The sequence below is a fragment of the Armigeres subalbatus genome, chromosome 3 (assembly GCF_024139115.2).
Source record: "Armigeres subalbatus isolate Guangzhou_Male chromosome 3, GZ_Asu_2, whole genome shotgun sequence".
NCBI lineage: Eukaryota > Metazoa > Arthropoda > Insecta > Diptera > Culicidae > Armigeres > Armigeres subalbatus.
In genome coordinates, this window is record NC_085141.1 from 87,125,532 (window position 1) to 87,143,741 (window position 18,210).

At 38.0% G+C, this 18,210-nt stretch overlaps 1 long non-coding RNA gene across 1 annotated transcript; it reads right to left on the minus strand.

Annotated features, from left to right (window-relative positions):
- Positions 1-6,068: 6,068 nt before the first annotated feature.
- On the minus strand, positions 6,069-14,828 carry LOC134227237 (uncharacterized). Its single transcript, XR_009983636.1, has 3 exons — positions 14,755-14,828; positions 14,444-14,696; positions 6,069-6,201 (listed from the first exon to the last, which is right to left on the minus strand). It is a non-coding gene; the product is annotated as an uncharacterized LOC134227237 (long non-coding RNA).
- Positions 14,829-18,210: the final 3,382 nt, after the last annotated feature.

The following is an 18,210-nucleotide window of genomic DNA, read 5'->3' on the forward strand; positions in this document are numbered from 1 at the left end:
ACATACTCACGCGTGTGCGTGCCCGAACGCGTCCAAGAAAAAAGAATTTATCTTGCTGATATTCTGCTTTACGAGTGCTTGAACGCGTTCCGCATCGCTCGACGCGTCAGTATGTCATCGCCCTTACCTTTTTTGATGGATGAGATGTCCTTTGTAGCCTTAGCATCGATCAAGCTCTGACGATACTCATCGGACGCAATATCTTGAGCCTTCTCTGCTTGTCGTTTTCTTTTTGTGGTAGGGGAGAACGGTCCAAAATGCACCCCTGGGGTAAAATGGCCTCCTTCATAAAATCACTCATATAATCTGTTGTAGTACATTTATGAACGAATATTACCATTACAATTCATAATTAGTTATCCATCATTGAGCTATATTGGAAAAAAAATATCAAAATCCCTTCATATTCACTCAAATTTAACGATTTGCTATTCTTCAACCACATTCGTAAGATTGTAGCTCAATCCATTAAGAAAATACAAACAACCATTCGTTCACCATCATTTTACATGCAATTGAGTCATTTTAGACCACCATTCGGGCGTTTTGCCCTAGGCCTATTTTTAAAACATTTTTGAAATGCGTTAGAAAGTCATGAAAACCTTATTGTTTTGAATAGGAGTTCATTGTGAAATGTAGCTGGGTTTGTAAATTTTGCACCTACACGTTGAAATGGTTGGGCATTTTTGTTTATATGGGCGAAAAAATCGAAAAAGATTAAGGGGTGCATTTTGGACCGTTCTCCTCTACGCGCTGTTGTCCTTTTTGGTAGACGCAACACGCCATCTGTTGTAACCGTAAAATACGATTCACCAGAATTCACACCTTCATGCATGCTACCGTTGGCCGCTCCAGCTGGCATCGGTGTGTCTGCATCCTTTTCCTGAGGAGCCGAGTCCATTCCAGTATTTTCCAATTCCTGGTCCGTGACCAACGATGGTGCAAATGAGCTTTCATCAAAAACGGTTCGGTCACACGGCCACAATCCACATTTTTTGAAACCGTTAACTGCAGTTGACATCGTGGCAGCTTTTTCAAAAGCAAATTTCATTAGCTGCATGATATTGTATTGACCGATAGCGTGTCCTGGGTTGGATCTTAGGTATGCTTCGGCGGCAATGGAGTTTGTTGCTGCAATGCGGTGGAAGTGAAAGAGCAGAACGATCTTGAGATCAGCGTTATTTTGTTCTGTGTTGTGTGATCGAAACGAAAAATAATTAGTGCGCGATCAAACATGTTTTGAAGAGCAGAACGATCTCGAGATCAGCGTTATTTTGTTCTGCATTGTGCTTTCAAAAAACAAAACTATTGCGCAATTAAACGTGTCTTGCAGAGCAGAACGATCTCGAGATCCGCGTTATTTTGTTCTGCGTTGTGCGATGGAAAAGAGATTTGATTAGTGCGCGATCAAATTTGTTTTAGATAGCAGAATGATCTCGAGGTCAGGTGTATTTAGTTCTGCGATGTACGCTCAAACTACACGTTACACACGGCAAATCGTTTACCAAAACGAACCCTGCCACAATACCTACCCCATATATCCAACATCCCAGTGATTTCTCGTGGAAGTGCAGATGACTCGTCGGCTTCCATCAAAGCGAGTATCACGTCAACATTTTCCTACCCATTCCTTAATTGATTTGCATTCGGACACGACCGGCGCCGGTATTGCTTAATTTTGGGTCTCCAGTTTTTACACACTAAGGATGATGTTAGTCCCAAATATCATCTGTTCGTTCAATCATGCTCATGCTCATACAATGCGGTGGAAGTGAATGTATGGTCACGTTATACTTTTGAGCCTTCTCGGTTACTGCTAAGTTTTTGGTGTTTGATGAATGGCCATCCACCAAAAGCAGTACTGAATCAGATTCTGAAGCATAAGCATGTTTTAGAAAATGATCAAAAAATGTATCGAACATCTCAGCGGTTATGTATCCTAAGACCATCATGCATTTGAGTACGCGGGAAGATGATGATCGGTAGAAGATAATGGCCACTCGCTGCCATACTCATGACAACAGTAGTGGTCTCTCCTCGTCCCGTTGACGAAATAAGTCCAACCCGCTTCTTACCCTTGAGCGCAGCTATCTTCTTCTTATTGGGAGGCATCTGAAAACATGAACATAAAGCATTGATATATGCTTCGATCAAGCAAAAAACTCTACATACCGTGGGAATCGCTGTCTGGTCGACATTATAGATGCGTTCCGGACGAAAGTTCTTCTTTCGAAGGGCAGCTTCATACATGTCGATTTCGAAGAAGGCATTAACTAAAACTTTCTCCGGCTTGTGGAATAAAAGTTTCGGATTGCGCTTCAAAAATCCGGCCATCCATTCGCACCCAGCCATTTTCTTCTTTTTGTTGAACGGATGGGGAATCTTTTTTTTTTCAGCCAGCTCACGGACATCGTTCTTTGTAATGCCGTAAAAACGACTTTCCAAGTCAAGCAGGTGCTGCAAAAATTCTGCTCCCTGTTGCGGCGTGAAAACCGTTTCTCGTGACCCCAATTTCGACTTAACCACCTTTCCCGTAACATGGTCTGCCAACGTAGTTCTCGGAATTCCAAACGTCTTAGCAGCACGATTAACGGAAATCCCGCGATCCACTGCATCCTTTGCTTGGATTAGCCGCTGATCGGTCTAATTTCCGCGGTTGGTCATCCGTCTGTAGCTGCGTGGCATCTGATAAAAAATGGTTAAGTAGTTTCAGGAACATCCGCTGATCCAAAGAGCATGACGGTATTACGCGCATCGAAGTGTAACGGGCTTACCCGGAAGGCACTTTTTTTCAATTATACCGCAAATCTTTTTTTTTTTTTGAGTGACCCTCCGCTCTCCCCACACCAAAAGGCTCTGGATGAGCCTCCTGGTAATGCACATTCAATTCTCAGCCATAAAACAAAACGCGGCAACAAAATTAAAAAAAATTGCAGTAATTCAATATTGGCTGAGAATAATTTAATTAAAAATACAAATCTACAAATGAGAGAATAATTACTATTTACACAAAAAATCGTGCCTCTAGTGGATTAAGCATCCCTTTAAAGAAGCACAAATGAAAAACAATTAAACAAGATAATATACTTAAAGTAATAATTACGAATTAGTTTATGTAAATGTTGGTGACGGACTGTTAATAAAGAGATAACGATGAGGAAATGAAGAGTTTATATTAATAATTGAGGTAAGTTAGTTCTTAAGAGACGTTTTATGTTGGCTTTGAAGGATAAACGATTGGTTATCAATTGAATATCTCTGGGTAAATTATTATACTTGGCAGGACCTGCGAAAGTAAACCTTTTCTGACACTTGAATGTGCACGAGACATAGCTAAATGATTACTCTGTCTTGTGTTACGTATTTGGGGTACTCTACTCTAAAGTTATATTATGAATTCCGATTGGGTTATATAATATATTATGAACCATTAGTAATGTTTGCTCCTCACACATACCTTGTAACGGCAGTATTTTGTGTGCAAAATCAGTGTATAGCCCTATGGTTGGATACAACAGAGGTAGATTAAAAATTATCTTAATACAACGATTTTGTAGTGTTTGTAGTTTTTTTTAGTTTGGATTTACAAGCTCTACCCCAGACTATTATCATGTAATTCAAATGAGAATGAATATGAGCGAAATAGAGCAAAAGCATAACTTTTCGCGGGACGAAACTACTAATACGCACATGGACGAAACTTTTCCAGCAATTTTTTTAATGTGTTGATCCCAGGATAAGGTACAATCTAAAAGGATACCAAGGTATTTAAAAGCCTGTACATTATCGATTATAACATTCCCAAGCATGAGTTCCGGTAGAATTGGAAGAGATTTTCGTTGGGATCGAAAAATCATGTATTTTGTTTTCTGCAGGTTGAGTGAAAGTAGGTTGTCGGAAAAATATATCTGGAGGGTTTGCAGGTCATTACTCATATTTGAAATAACTGATCTTGGATCAACATTAGGATAGAATAAAGCAGTATCGTCTGCAAACAGCCTGGGAGTGCCAATAAGTCCAATTTTCGTTATATCATTTATATATACAAGAAATAGCAGGGGTCCAATATTGCTTCCCTGTGGAACACCAGTGATGATTCGTTTACGACAACTTATCTCTCCATCATATGACACGTATTGAGTTCTGTTTACTAAGTAACTCGAATTATGTTATTTGCCACACCTCTTATTCCATAGCATTCTAGCTTACGTAGTAAAATGTTCTGGTTTATGGTATCGAAGGCTTTTTCAAGTCTAAAAATAACGCTCCTACATATTTTTTGAATCTGTTTCTTCCAGTACTTTATCAACGAGTTCAGTTATTGCTATTGTTGTACTGCTTCCATTTCGAAATCCATATTGCATGCTGTAAAGTATATTGTTACGATCAAGAAAGTTAACAATACGAGTTATTAATAATTTTTCGAGAATTTTAGTAAAAACAGAAAGAGTCGAGATAGGTCGATAATTGTCTGTATTCTGGGGATCCCCTGACTTTAAAACAGGAATTACTTTGGCAACTTTTAAGCAATTTGGATAAACACCCGTTTGGATCAAAAGATTAAATATATCAGACAGAATTCGGGAAAAGGATATTGCATTATTCTTGATTTCCTTTACTGGGATACAATCAGGACCAGGACTTTTATTATTTTTCAACTGATGTATTATTGAAGCAACCTCATTTGCTGATGCGGGCTGTAAAAAAATAGTATTCGAAACCGGTTCAATATGCCTTTCAGGGTTTGAACATGATGGGGTAATATTTTCTGCTAAATTTGAGCCAACCGTTGAAAAATGGTCGTTGAAGGCTTCACATATAAGTTTACTGTCAGCTACACATTCACCATTGACATTAAGTTTTACCATTTTCCTTTTTTCTGATCTGCCGATTATCGAGTTAATATTTCTCCATAATTTTGAATGTGAAGTGTTGATCAACAAGTCTTCAAAATATTTAGCAATATCAAGCTTTTTAGATACATGCTCAAACATTTCCGCTAAACGCATGTTGCCAGGATCACGACGAGATTTCTTTAAATAATTGCTCTTAATTTTTATAAGTGTCCATAAATGCAAGCTCATCCAAGGACATTGGGTTCCTTTAATGTTAACGTACTTTGTCATCGTTTTAGTACAATCCTTTCAATAGTGCATCATATTTAGATGAAATGTTTTGCAAATACATGTTCGCGTCCCGAACAGGCCCAAAGGTATCAATGTATCTTTTGAATCTTGAATAATTGATTTAATTTGCCTTTCAATGAATCACAGCACTAAAACACAGTGTAAATAAAAGTACGCGATAGATGGAATTGATTTTTTTTACTTAATTATTTGTCAAGACGTTGAAATCTACCTTGCGTTTATTTTGTTTATTTTCTTCGCGTTTGACATTTCATACTGGGTATGATGTGTCTCGAAATGGTAAAAATGATAAGTACTTATAATAGGTATAGTCGAACCCGGGTAGAAGAAAACATAAAAATAATATCAAATTTTACTATTATTATATGAATAACAGAATAACAAAATCTGATATTAGTTTGTTTGATATAGTTGTAAAAATGGCAAAAATAAGAACAGACATTGCTCTAGCAAATAACTCATAAATTACTCATTTTGCTATTAAACAAACCAATAGCAAAATATTTAAAGAAAAGAAAATATCAAAATCAGTTATTATTGATATGTTGAAAATGCAAATGGTAAATAAATAACAAACTTTACTTTGATTGCACAATGTGTTCTTTATTTGTTGTTATGCTCTTTCTTTTAATGACATATTAATAACAAATTTTACTATTATAACAAAACTTATTGGTGGGATGCTATTTTATTATATTCATAATGTTAATCATGTTAATCATAAATGGGCCAGAAGTTCTGAAGGTTTTTTACTTAAATAACTTTGTATATAAGCCTGTTATAAAGTTCCAAATTATGTTTTGCTTTATGGCATCTTAATCTTGCTGAAACATCTCTTCATTCACGTGATACGGAAAGCAGGAACAATCATCGAATCATCATCAGTTTCATCATTGAATGCTTAACTTTTTTGTTCTCTCTACAACAAATATGATTTTGAAAAAGTATCACCGGCGCGTGTTTACTCGCAATCTACATGCTGATACATTTACAGTTACATAAAAAAAAAACTGAAAACCAGAATACGCCGCTCCAAAATTACGAGGTGACAATGCTAGAAAGAGACAAAATATATGAAAATTAACACGGTGTGTAGTCTTAATCTAATGTTGCAACCTTTTCTTGTACAACTCAAACAAATATTAGAATAAACATTTTGAATAGAAAGGATTTTCAAAATACAGAGGCGTCGCGTCCGCATGTGCAACCTGTGCACTGCACAGGTAGCAATCTTGTCCCTAACATTTAAACTCTCAATAGATTGCTTGTCAATCTTATACAAATACTTGGATCACGTGCATTTGTCATATGTTTAGTGCAAATTTAACGATTGAGTATAAAACAATAATCGTAAAATATGCACGGAATTTTTACAGGCGACATGTGATATGAGGCAACCGAAATGCTACAATGGGGGCGCGTTATATTTTACTCCACGATGCCGAAACGACGACGCACCGCCACATGTTGTCCAACACGTGCATTTTCAGCAGAGAACGGTTTGCCATCCATCATACACGCATTATTTTGTATGTGTAGGTCATCCGCTTTAACCGCAATCGACGATGTATAGGTAGCCAAAGCGTTCATCGTTTGCAGTGCACGGTTTGGTGCCGATGCAGAAAAGCACATCGGTTTGGTGCCTACCGAGTAGGTAACCCATACCGCTTCAAACAACGCATGCGCATGCGCGTTTGGTTGAAGAGCGCGCAATCGGAACAAAATAGAAAAAGAAAAAAGGCGGTGATTAAATGAATTTTCTGCTCTCACAAGGCGTTCCATGGCGAAAGTTCGGTTTTGAATAAGCACATTGGATCACAAGCGTTTTATCATTTCATATTGATTGGGATTATGGGTGATTATGGCTTATGATGAATTTTTTCGTCAAATCCAATATCCAAAAGCTATTCGTATACCATGTGGAGAACTTGGCGGGTAAAGGCTCCCCCAAACCTAAGCGATTTCATCGCCGCGACGGCGACAACTAGTCGCAGCGATTCTATCGTTGGGTCGCTGCAGGCAATGTTCTATTCACGCTTCCATACCAACGGCGACAGAATCGCTGTCGCCAAGTGATAGAATCGCGTCGCTATTGTCGCGTCGCGTGTGTTTGGGGGAACCTTAAAAGGGGTAGGAAAAATGTCCATGGTTAACACAAATTAATGAAAAATTGCATGATCAGATGTGTACGCTGATGGAGGGAAGTACACATCTAAAAATGTTCGACATCTGTCCACGTGGTATGAAAACAGCCCTTCAAAAAAAAAAGATTCATCTAAGAAATAAACTAAAATAGAATAATTGACAATTGAGTAACGTTTAGATTACAGATATGTTCCGATTTTATCACACTCCGATTTCGTCAACAAAATTATTCCGTTTTTATCAACAAGAAAATTCAATCATTTTTGTCAGAGATTTAGCCTTTAAAATAAACTAACTTGGGTTAGTTTTTGGTTAAATGTTGTATTTATAATATTTCAAGCACTAACGGTTATAAGACCGTAACTAACAAGAAAGGATCCTTTTCACCGACTTCGAAATAAAAGTGATAAGATGCGGGTTTGTTTGCCCTTTATTACTTCAGGACGAAGGATTACATTGTTATGTAACTTTCTGATATAATTGAAAAATCGTTGAAATACTTTTTCGGATGTTCTAGGCCGTCCAAACTATTCTGGAGTACATATCCTCGAATGCATCAAGAAATATGTCTACAAAAAAATTGTCCTAAGCTGAGATATATGCCTAAAAATATTTATGTGATCATAAGACATAAATAAATCACCTGCTTTGAGCGTGTATACAGCGACACACTAGGAGTTAACTTTCTCAAATCAGTATGGCGAAAGGCTTATTCCGATTTCACGGAAACTCACGGACCGTGTTGATAAAAACGGAACATATCTGTATAAGCTTCATTGTAGAGACCCTTTTTTCCTGATATGTATGACATGCTAATTACAAATGTGTATTACCTGTCTAATCATTCTTAATATATTTCAATTTTATGAACACATTATAATTATTAAGACTTGTCTCATTCTACGAAATAACTTGATTTAAAATTAAAAGATACCGTTTCATTGAATAGCTGTCTTATATGTCATATTGAAAAGCATTATGATTCCCCAGATTAGTTTGTTTTTCAATTAAACCCACTATCACTTTAAGTTTAGTTTGAGTATAATTCGATAAATTAGATTTAGCTTAGAAGCAGATTGACGAAACATATGGGAAAGACGGTTGAAGATAGATCGTTCATATTGGATGTGTCATTTCAGGTCCCTTTTTCAAGTCAGGTTTTTTCTCAAAATATTTAACTTTGATACGGGAAGCACGAACAATTATTAACTTGTCATAATTTACATTATTCAATGCTTAACTTTTTGTTACAACAAATATAATTTAAAAAAAGTATCACCGGCGCGTGCTTACTCGTAATTTTAATGCTGATATACATTGACAGGTATATCAAACAACTGAAAACCGAAATACACCGCTCGGTGCACAGGTTAAAGAATTGATCACGCGACGCCTCTGTCAAAATAATAAAAAGCCGATTGATCTCTTTTGTTTCAAAAATGTTTTGAATTGAGATGAATTTAAACTCTCGCAAGTTGTCCAAAATCTAACTTGGTAACAGGCTGTTGTAATACTTGGACATTGCTTAGGATAGAGGTCTAACAAGTCGGCCATTTTCATCATTCGGGGTGCACAGGGCCCATAACCTCACATATTTTGATGCCTTGAAAGAAATTTGATACTATTTGAAGATATGTACTAAGCATCATTTGTTACGACCCCAAATTGTGACGACTATTGAGTCACATTTAGAAGCTGAAATGTTTTCACTTATTTGATTCTGACAAAATTTGAGAAAGTATACATTTTTTCCTGTGTTTAGTTTGTCTAATGTGGATTGACTTACTCGGAATAGTCAAATATAGTATATTAACAATATAGTCAACTTCGTAAATCCCCATATATTAGGCAAGAGACAGCACATTCACACCATCTTACGTCACAAAAGGTAACTAACGCCCGAAAACGATAGCCAAGGGGTGCGATAATGCAAAAATTACACTAATTTAATTTTTTTTTTAAATTTGGATCACATTTTTCAAAATTTTATTTTCAAACTCAGATATCAAAATGGGATCGTGGGATGCTTTCTAGCATATTATTTCGACATGTTCTACTGCATATTGAATTACACGTTTAAACACCCCTTCACTACATTGCTTGCCTTTTGTGACACCGCGGCGCTACTGCGTTGTCTCTTCACATCAGCCAGAGTGGACTATATTGGTAATAGAGTATATTTGGAATAATGTAGCGGGCTTAGTAGTCATATGGCTACTGCTTCTGCCTCACACGCAGGAGGTCGTGGGTTCAATCCCAGGCCCGTTCCATTCTCCTTCTTTGTATCTTTCTCTATATTTCTAGCAATCGCTAGAACTGCAAATGGACTTCCATAACGTTTCCATTACTATTATACACCTTCAACTTGAGTATTCTAACAGTAATCTGCTAGAATTGGAAATGAACTACAGAGCTCGTTTCCCACATCCAATTAGAAATTCCATCAGTTGATTTCTCCTATCTATCACATTGGCAGCTCGTTAACCAAGACGGACCTCTGCATCTCGAACCTAACCCAAAAAATCCAACAAATTCCGCATGAACTCGTGGCAAGTGCAGAGGTATATTCGGCTTGCAGTAGGCGAGTGATTGCATCATCATTTCCTCCCTCTTCCCTACATTGACTTGCATTCTGACGTGGCAGGCGCCAGTATGACAAAGTTCAGCTGTGGATTGACTTACTCGGAATAATCATTTGATGTCTCGTTTCAAAACTCAAACAAAAATACGTTGTTGATGCTGAATTACGAATACGATTCATAAGCATCAGGAGAAGAAATAAAACCATACCGTTTCCAATCGTCGGAATATGTACGAAAGCGTGCGTTTTTCGGAAAACCCTGATTGATCCACCTAGCGAGTTCAGTGCATGTTTTCTCTTGTTTCTGACAGCAGAACGATCGCGCGATCGGCCGAAATATTGTGTTCTGCATTGCGCAGCCGGTAAAAGAGTTAATCAGTTCAGTGCGTATTTTCTCGTGTTTCAGATTCTCCAGTAAAAAGAGCAATCGGCCGGTCGTCGAAATTTAGTTTTACTTTGTGCGGAAAGCAAAACGATCGACCGGTCACCGAAATTTTGTTCTGCTTTGTGCGGGCGAGTAAGTTAATCAGAAAGTGAAAATTTAGTTCGGATCCGTGTAGTGCGGTCGATAATTAAAATATTTTCTGTTTTTCGATTGTTTTTGTTTTAAATCAAACTAAACGCTATACACGGCAGACCGTTTACCAAAACGAACCCTGCCACACTCCCTACCCCTTATATGCAACATCCCAGTGATTTCTCGTGCAGATGACTCGTCGGCTTCTATCAAAGCGAGTATCACGTCCACAATTTCCTACTTATTCCTTAATTGACCTGCATTCAAACACGACCGGCGCTGGTATTGCTTATTTTTGGGTCATCAGTTTTTACACATTGAAGATGATGTTTGTCCCAAACTTCATCTATTGGTTCTCTGTGTAATTACAGCTGGCCTGGCAATAACGGAGTAGCAACCGTGGGCGGTCAATCATGCTCATGCTCAAACCCTGATTCATTCACCTAGCGATGATGGTGTCTTTCTCTTGCAAATAAACAATAATATTTTCACCATAACTTCTGAGCCTATAGTCCGATCTGGCCAATTTTAAATAGGAAATAGAATTCTGCGTCAAATGCAACTTGCTGCGAGCAAATCGGTAAGACTTAAGTACCAAAAAAATGAGTTACAATTTATTACACGATTTTTCTATGAAAAATGGTATTTTGGCCATAACTTACGAGCCCATAGTCCGATCCAGCCAATCTTCAATTGGAAACAATGGGACATGATTCTGCGTCGAATGCAACTTGTCAATAGGAATTATTAGCGTAATTTTCAAAATTACTTCTGGAGGAATTTTCTAGATGAATCCCCGAAGGAATTACTAGAGAAATTTCAAGAAGAATTTCCGATTTTTGGATTTCAGAGAGAAAAAAACCTCAAGGAATCTTCGAAATAACTCCCAAAGGAAGGATTTACTAAAAGAATTTTTAAAGGTATTCTCGAACGAATTCTTTAAATAATTTTCAATGAATTATTCAAACGGATTCCAAAATAAATTTCTTAACAGCTTCCCGAAGCAATTTCGAAAGCAGTTTGTGGCTGTAACCATTAAACTTATTTTGCCAAAATATGCTTCAATAAGCTTTTGGTCGTTTGTTGAAATCTCTTCACACAACCAATTCCACTCAAACTCTACCAAATAGCAATAGAGGGAAAATCAGTATTTGCTTCGACGTCGCGAATAATATCGGTACTTTGGCTGTTAGACTAGATGTTGGTCACGCAAAGGAGAGTGACGTAGGAAATTTTATACTTTTGCATTGACTGTACTGCCCCCACTCCCATATCAGTCCCATACCGTATTTTCGCATACTACACAGAAAAAAATAATGAAAACTAACCAGCGCGTAAAAAATAAAGACGTGGAAAATTACACTATTATTGGTGTACATGGATCTTTTCCAACAAGTTCGACCTAAATGAATGCAACATCCATAGCATTATGACACTTTTTCGTATAAAAAGTGACATGATGCAAAAGAAATAGCAGTTGATAATATCGTTGAAATTTACGCTCTTTTTGGCATTCCCTTTATGTCCATTACCTTCGTGTAAATTCCAACAGCTTTTTCTATCTGTGTAGATAATAGCCGTTAAAGTTAGAAATCGCATCTTCCATACGATACTTCTAAAAAAGCTCATCAATTGAAACATCATCGGATCTTGCGGAGCTGTTCTTCATTCGATAGATTACCGTAAAACGATTTAATTAGATTGAAGTATGTTTGGTCTTGTGCAATCAGGTCATGTGAATTTTTAGTGGGACTGTTATGCGGGTACTTCCAATATGGGACGCACATGACTTTATATTTTTTTTCACTCATAGACACACAAAATCGCAATTTTTATTATGATTTATGGAAGTACATTAGAAATAAACATTAATGGTAACCTCAAATGGTTTTCTGAAGGAATTTTCGTAAGAAGTTCTGAAAGAGTTTCCGAAAAAAATTCCAAATAAATTTCCTGAACAATTCCTCAAATTTCTCTAGAGATATTACCGAATTGAAATCCAAATGAATTCCTTCAAAAATATCCGATAGAATAATAGCTTTCATCAAAACATTTTTAAGGAATCCTCAAAGAAATTTTAAAAGAAAATCTGAAGAATCTCCCAAGTATTTTATGAAGGAATTTCTGAGGGATTTCTCAAGAAATTTTCGAAGGAACCCCAAAAGGAATTTTTGAATGAAATCCTTGAGGAATTATTGAGGAAAATTCCGAAGCAATTCTTAGAATTCCATCTTTGAAGGGAATTTTCCGAAAGAATCCCTGGAAAAATGTCCTATGTTCCGTAAGGAATTTTTGATTGAATGGCTTAAGCATAAGCAATTTCTGGATGAGCATGCAAAGGAATTCATGGAGGCATCTCCAAAAAAAAATTCAAGGCAGCGGAGGAGATGACTACGTCATTTCAGCGGACGATGGAAGCCAACCAGCCCTCACCTTGAGAGAAGTTAATAATGCCATCCACAGCTAAAGAGAAAGGCCAATACGGCAGCTGGAAAGGATGGTATCGCTCATCAAGATGGGCCCGATAAAGCTTGCCACTTGCTTGCACAAAATGATTGTCAAAATATGGGAAACTAAACAGCTACCTGAGGAGTGAAGGAAGGGGTCATATGCCACCGTAATGCTTGAAAAGTCATAGAGTCGTATACAGTGGCGTCGCGTAACCTCACTTTTTACCTGTGCACTGACACAAAAAATAAAAATGTTGCTATTTTTACAGCTCAAATGGAAAATAAAATTATCAGATTCGTTTAAGCTAATCAAAATCAAGTTATTCTATGGATTTCCGCACATAAATGCCTTAAATTTAAATCCAGTGCACAGGTAGATTGAGGTTAAGGAAACGCTGCTGGTCGTATAATTTGACTCAGGGATAATACAGTAAAACCTCCATGAGTCGATATTGAAGGGACCATCGACTCAAGGAAATATCGAGAAGTGGAATATGCAATCCTAGGGATGCTGTTTGAAGGGACCATCGCAGTAACCCAGAAAATAATTTTTAATATGGAATAATTTGCTTCCATGAGTCGATATCGAGTCATAGAACATCGACTCATGGAGGTTTAAATGTATACAACAAAGATAAAAATCGATGACATTTAAATAAACGTACTTTTTCCATAGTTTTCTTGAGACACGACTTGGAAGAATTATCATTGTATCTGGCATCGCATTCCATAACTGGACCTGAGATAATGTTATTATTCATCGAAAAAAGATTTGTAATGTTCACCAAATGTGCTATCCAAAACCATCAACTCCACCAGAGTGTGGCCATTTTCCGCGATGATTTCCATTTTCAGCGTAGCTGCCTATTTCTAGTAATAATAAAGATAAGTGTCTGGAAAGTAAAATGAAATTCTTACAGTAATATAAGTTAAATCTCATATCATAATTTCAAGTGGCTGATGTGTGTGATCTAACAACCCGTCAGACAGCTTTGCACCGAACGCAACCGTCCGTCCCGCAAAGTGAATCTACATCGACCGCATCACATATCTGCTCGCAAGCACGCATCTGCTGCTTACTGGCTGCTAACTGCAGCACTACTGGTGCAATTTTATCACTATATTCCACACTCATGGCTTTATATTTTAGTGGTTTTGACAATTTGCCTAGCGTTTAGCTGCCATCACTTGGAACACTTGGCACCGTGCCACTCTCGGTGTGACCTTGCACTCATAGCATCGGCCACCGCCGTCAGTGGGCCTGTATAGATGTGTCACACGCCAAACCGGTTCATGTTTGCACAGTTGTAGGCAGGCACCGAATCTGAAATTCAACATTACTGCACCATGCATCCGTCGGAACGGATTCATAAACCAGCACGAGCTCACTAACAAACCGACCTAATGATTGAGAAATGTCAACCATGGTTGATTTGAATTTGTTTTTTGTGACCGTCATTAACCGAGTCACGCGCTTCGTGTTTCTCGATGACGCCGTTGCACAAAACTGTAAACATGCAGAAAAATTGCGTCGGAACAAACAAATGAAGACATCTGAAAGATTTTCTTCTCTAGGTATGACGTATATTTGTCTGTGACTAACCATTAATCGATTCCCGCATCCTGTGCCTTTTCAAGGGCGGATGACTGCTGCTCTCGTTTACAGCCGCCAATCAGCCAAACAACAAAGTGAAAATTTCGATACATCGCGCACCATTTTCTGGTGATGTGTTGGTATAGGTGCTGGGTTGTTGTTATTGTTGTTGGGGTGCTATTTTCAGGTGTGCTTTCGTTTGATCAGTGCCAGGTAGAACGCCCTCATCGCGCCGTTTAATTGAACGCCGCCACGTACTGCTCTGAAATGGCAAACACATCAAAGGCCGATATCGTTTGACAGTTCGTCACTCCACCTACCTGCTGGGCACGAGATTGGCACGTTGTTGGTTGGTTGCATTTCTTCGAAGACTGGTCTTCTGTTATCGTTATCGTTTGCGCGGTTCACCTACGACGAATGTGTGAATTAGGAATCGTATGCCGGTAATGGACCTTATAACGAATGTCCCTCTGATGTCGCATCAGATGGCACGCTGAAAATTTAAGTACAACAGTTAAAATTTATTGCATCGAACTATTCTCCAGATATGTAAGTCGATCTGAGTTTTCAAAATCGGACTTTCTTCCGATATATGCAAAGGGTCCATTAGTAGCATACATTCCCTAGTGTACATACACACGTCATCGTTCTCGTAATAACTCAAGCACAGTACATTATCGGAAGCATTGTAACGATTTTCTTCGTTCTGTGAAACTTTTATAATGGAAAAAGAATTCGAACGTTTCCATAGCCAAGGTTTTCAATCAGTATTTGTTCGCGTTATAATTGAATCGAAGTTGTACATTTGCAGCTGGTTAATTGGCGCACAACAAGTCTATAATTATCATTTTTAAGTGAAGTACTACGATTATATGCATAATTGACTCATGTACAGGATACAACCTTTAAAAAATCAATCTGCGTTGAAAGCTTTTTTTTGTGTCTTTATTAAGGAGACTTTTAGCCCGAGAAACGTTAAAAGTTATACAGCAAATAGATATTATGTTCAAGGATGTTAACGATCATTCAGTAATTTGCGTTCGATCATTTAGTAGTTTGTCAATAACACATTCCAGAAGCTGAATTTCAAAAAATGTTGTATGATGGACTTCTAGTGCGAAGGTTTTTCTGCAACTCTCCCTAATGGCTCGTTGTTTGAGTTCCACTAGTAATGGAGTTATAGCTATAGTTTCAGTAACTTAGACTAAATAATAACAAAATTCCAATCATTTAGTTTAAGTTACTGCAACTAGCGCTCTAACTCCGATATTAGTTGAATTCTAATAACGAACCATTAAGCAAAGTTGTAGAAAAACTTTTACACTAGAAGTCCACCATACAACATGATTTGAAATTGAGCTGGAATGTGTTATTAGTTAGTAGTTTGTCACTAAATGATCGAACGCAAATTACTGAATGATCGTAAACATCCTTGAATGTTTAGATGCTGTAAGCTCACCTAAAAAGGGTCTCAAGTTAGCGTTGTGGGCAAAAGCGTAGGGTTTCCAATCCGGGGATGCCGAGTTAAAATAACGGTGGACGCATTGTTGTTTATAAACCTTATTTAATTGAACAAAACTCTTTACGAGTGAATTTGAAGAACCACACATTGTTGATTTTCGGTGATAATCAAACGACTTTTCTAAATATTCGCGCTAAATGCCGATAACGAATAAAAAAAGGTGCTTGGTGGCCTTGTGTCACTGCTTCTGCCTCATAAGCAGGAGATTAAGGGTTTGATCCCTGGCCCTTTCCAATTTCCTATTAGATAATTTCATTAATCATAAAACTCAATCTCTTTGCAAATCAAATTCTCATTGCTAGCAAGTATGATTCTAAATATAGAATTGTTATAAAAAGCTGCCTGTTACTTAGTAGCAGTAAATAAAATGTAAAAATAGATTGGTATTCATTTGTACCCGCATACGAATGCTATATACGGTCGCTATGCTCGTGCAGGCCTCACACAAGTAAGAATGTGTGAGGTTGATGTGCGGGTAGCGATGGTATGATAGACGTGTGCGTGGTATTAGAATCCAATAGCATTCAAATTCTAATTGTAAAAAATGAATCCCATTAGAATTCACTTTAATACTTTCTCATTACTCTAGTACTTCTAATTCTCATTCATATATTCCTATCCCATAGATCGCATCACTTACCAAAGTGAATCCAGATAACATATCCCTTCATACTAACACAATATCCTATCCTAAGACTATCGTGGAGATGCAGAGGTATACTCGGTCTGTAGTAGCAACGAGAGTTAAACTAATAATCCTTCCTTCCCTTGATGACCGTAAGGACGTGGCCGGCGCCGTAATTGACTTAGTAAAATGCATTGAATTTCCGAAATTTGCACATTGAGAATGATAGCTAAACCCAAGCTCCATTCAATTGGTTCCCTGTGCAATTTCGCAAGTTCTAGTCAATCACGGAGTAGCAACTACGAATTGTACGGTTATCCTGCTCATGCTCATGCTCATTCGCGCTAAATGCCGATAACGAATAGCTAAAACTGAATTGTAATGATAATATTCAGTCAGAAATATACTACAAACGGTTTTAGAAATGATTTTATGAGTTGAGCCATTGTCCCCATGGATGTCTTCTTCATCATTGACATTACATCCCCCACTGGGATATTGCCGCCTCGCAGCTTAGTGTTCATTACGCACTTGCACAGTTATTAACTGCAAGGTTTCTAAGCCAAGTTACCATTTCTGCATTCGTATATCATGACGCTAACACGATGATATTTATATGCCCAGGGATGTTAAGACAATTTCCAAACCGAAAATTGCCTAGACCGGCACCGGGAATCAAGCCCAGTCACCCTCAGCATGGTTTTAGCCTTGTAGCCGCGCATCTTACCGCATGACGTTTTACAACACTGATCTCGTCCGTCTTGAACATGGGTTCACCACGCTGAAGAACCTGGAAGCGATAAAGGTGGTCATCAGCACTGATATCGGAAGGTGCCCCGCAACATCACGCAGTGGGTGAATTGCTTCCAGTTCGGTCACGGCACCCGTGACTGTTGCATGATCTTCCACTGCAATAAGTATGATAATACCAACGAGACCAACCGAATGGAAGAATTGGACCTAAAATGTGACAACTGTGTGTGCTGTGCATGGAAGTGCAGTTGCAACTGCTCTAGATAAGAGGAACGAGTCAGTACCGCAGTAGGCTGATTTTCGTCTCCCTCTAACACTAACAATAACTACACGAGTTTAAATGAAGGTGGGTTGAGTACCAAAACAAAGCTTTGAAAGTATTGGTACAATAAAAATTGTCACATACTGTAGTAGTATTGGTGTCGTATTTATAAAAAAAACAAATAATATTAGTAGGGTGGTTCAAAAAACGACTCAGCTCCACCACGCTCATTCGATTCCGTCCCATGCTCCGAGTGTCCTTCAAAAACCGATTTGAACAAAAACTGGTTGAACACTAGCCGGTTCAAGTTTGTATGAAAACTAGTATGGGAAACTAAACCTTTCATTACACTGGCTACAGCGCCTCCCCAACCGCTGGCAAAAAGAAAGCCCACATAGCTGAAAGCAACAGTCTAAAGACTTCACTGAACAAAAATCGCACCGCGCAGGAAAGATCCATTGATTACGTAACGCAAAAAATAGAATTTTATATTCCGCTCACCCCAATATCACACTTTTTGTATGAAGTATCTGCCCCTGGTGCGATAGATTCAGAAACAAGTTCTGGCTATTTTGTTGAATTACATGTTTCACCGATGCCTTCTGACTTCTGAG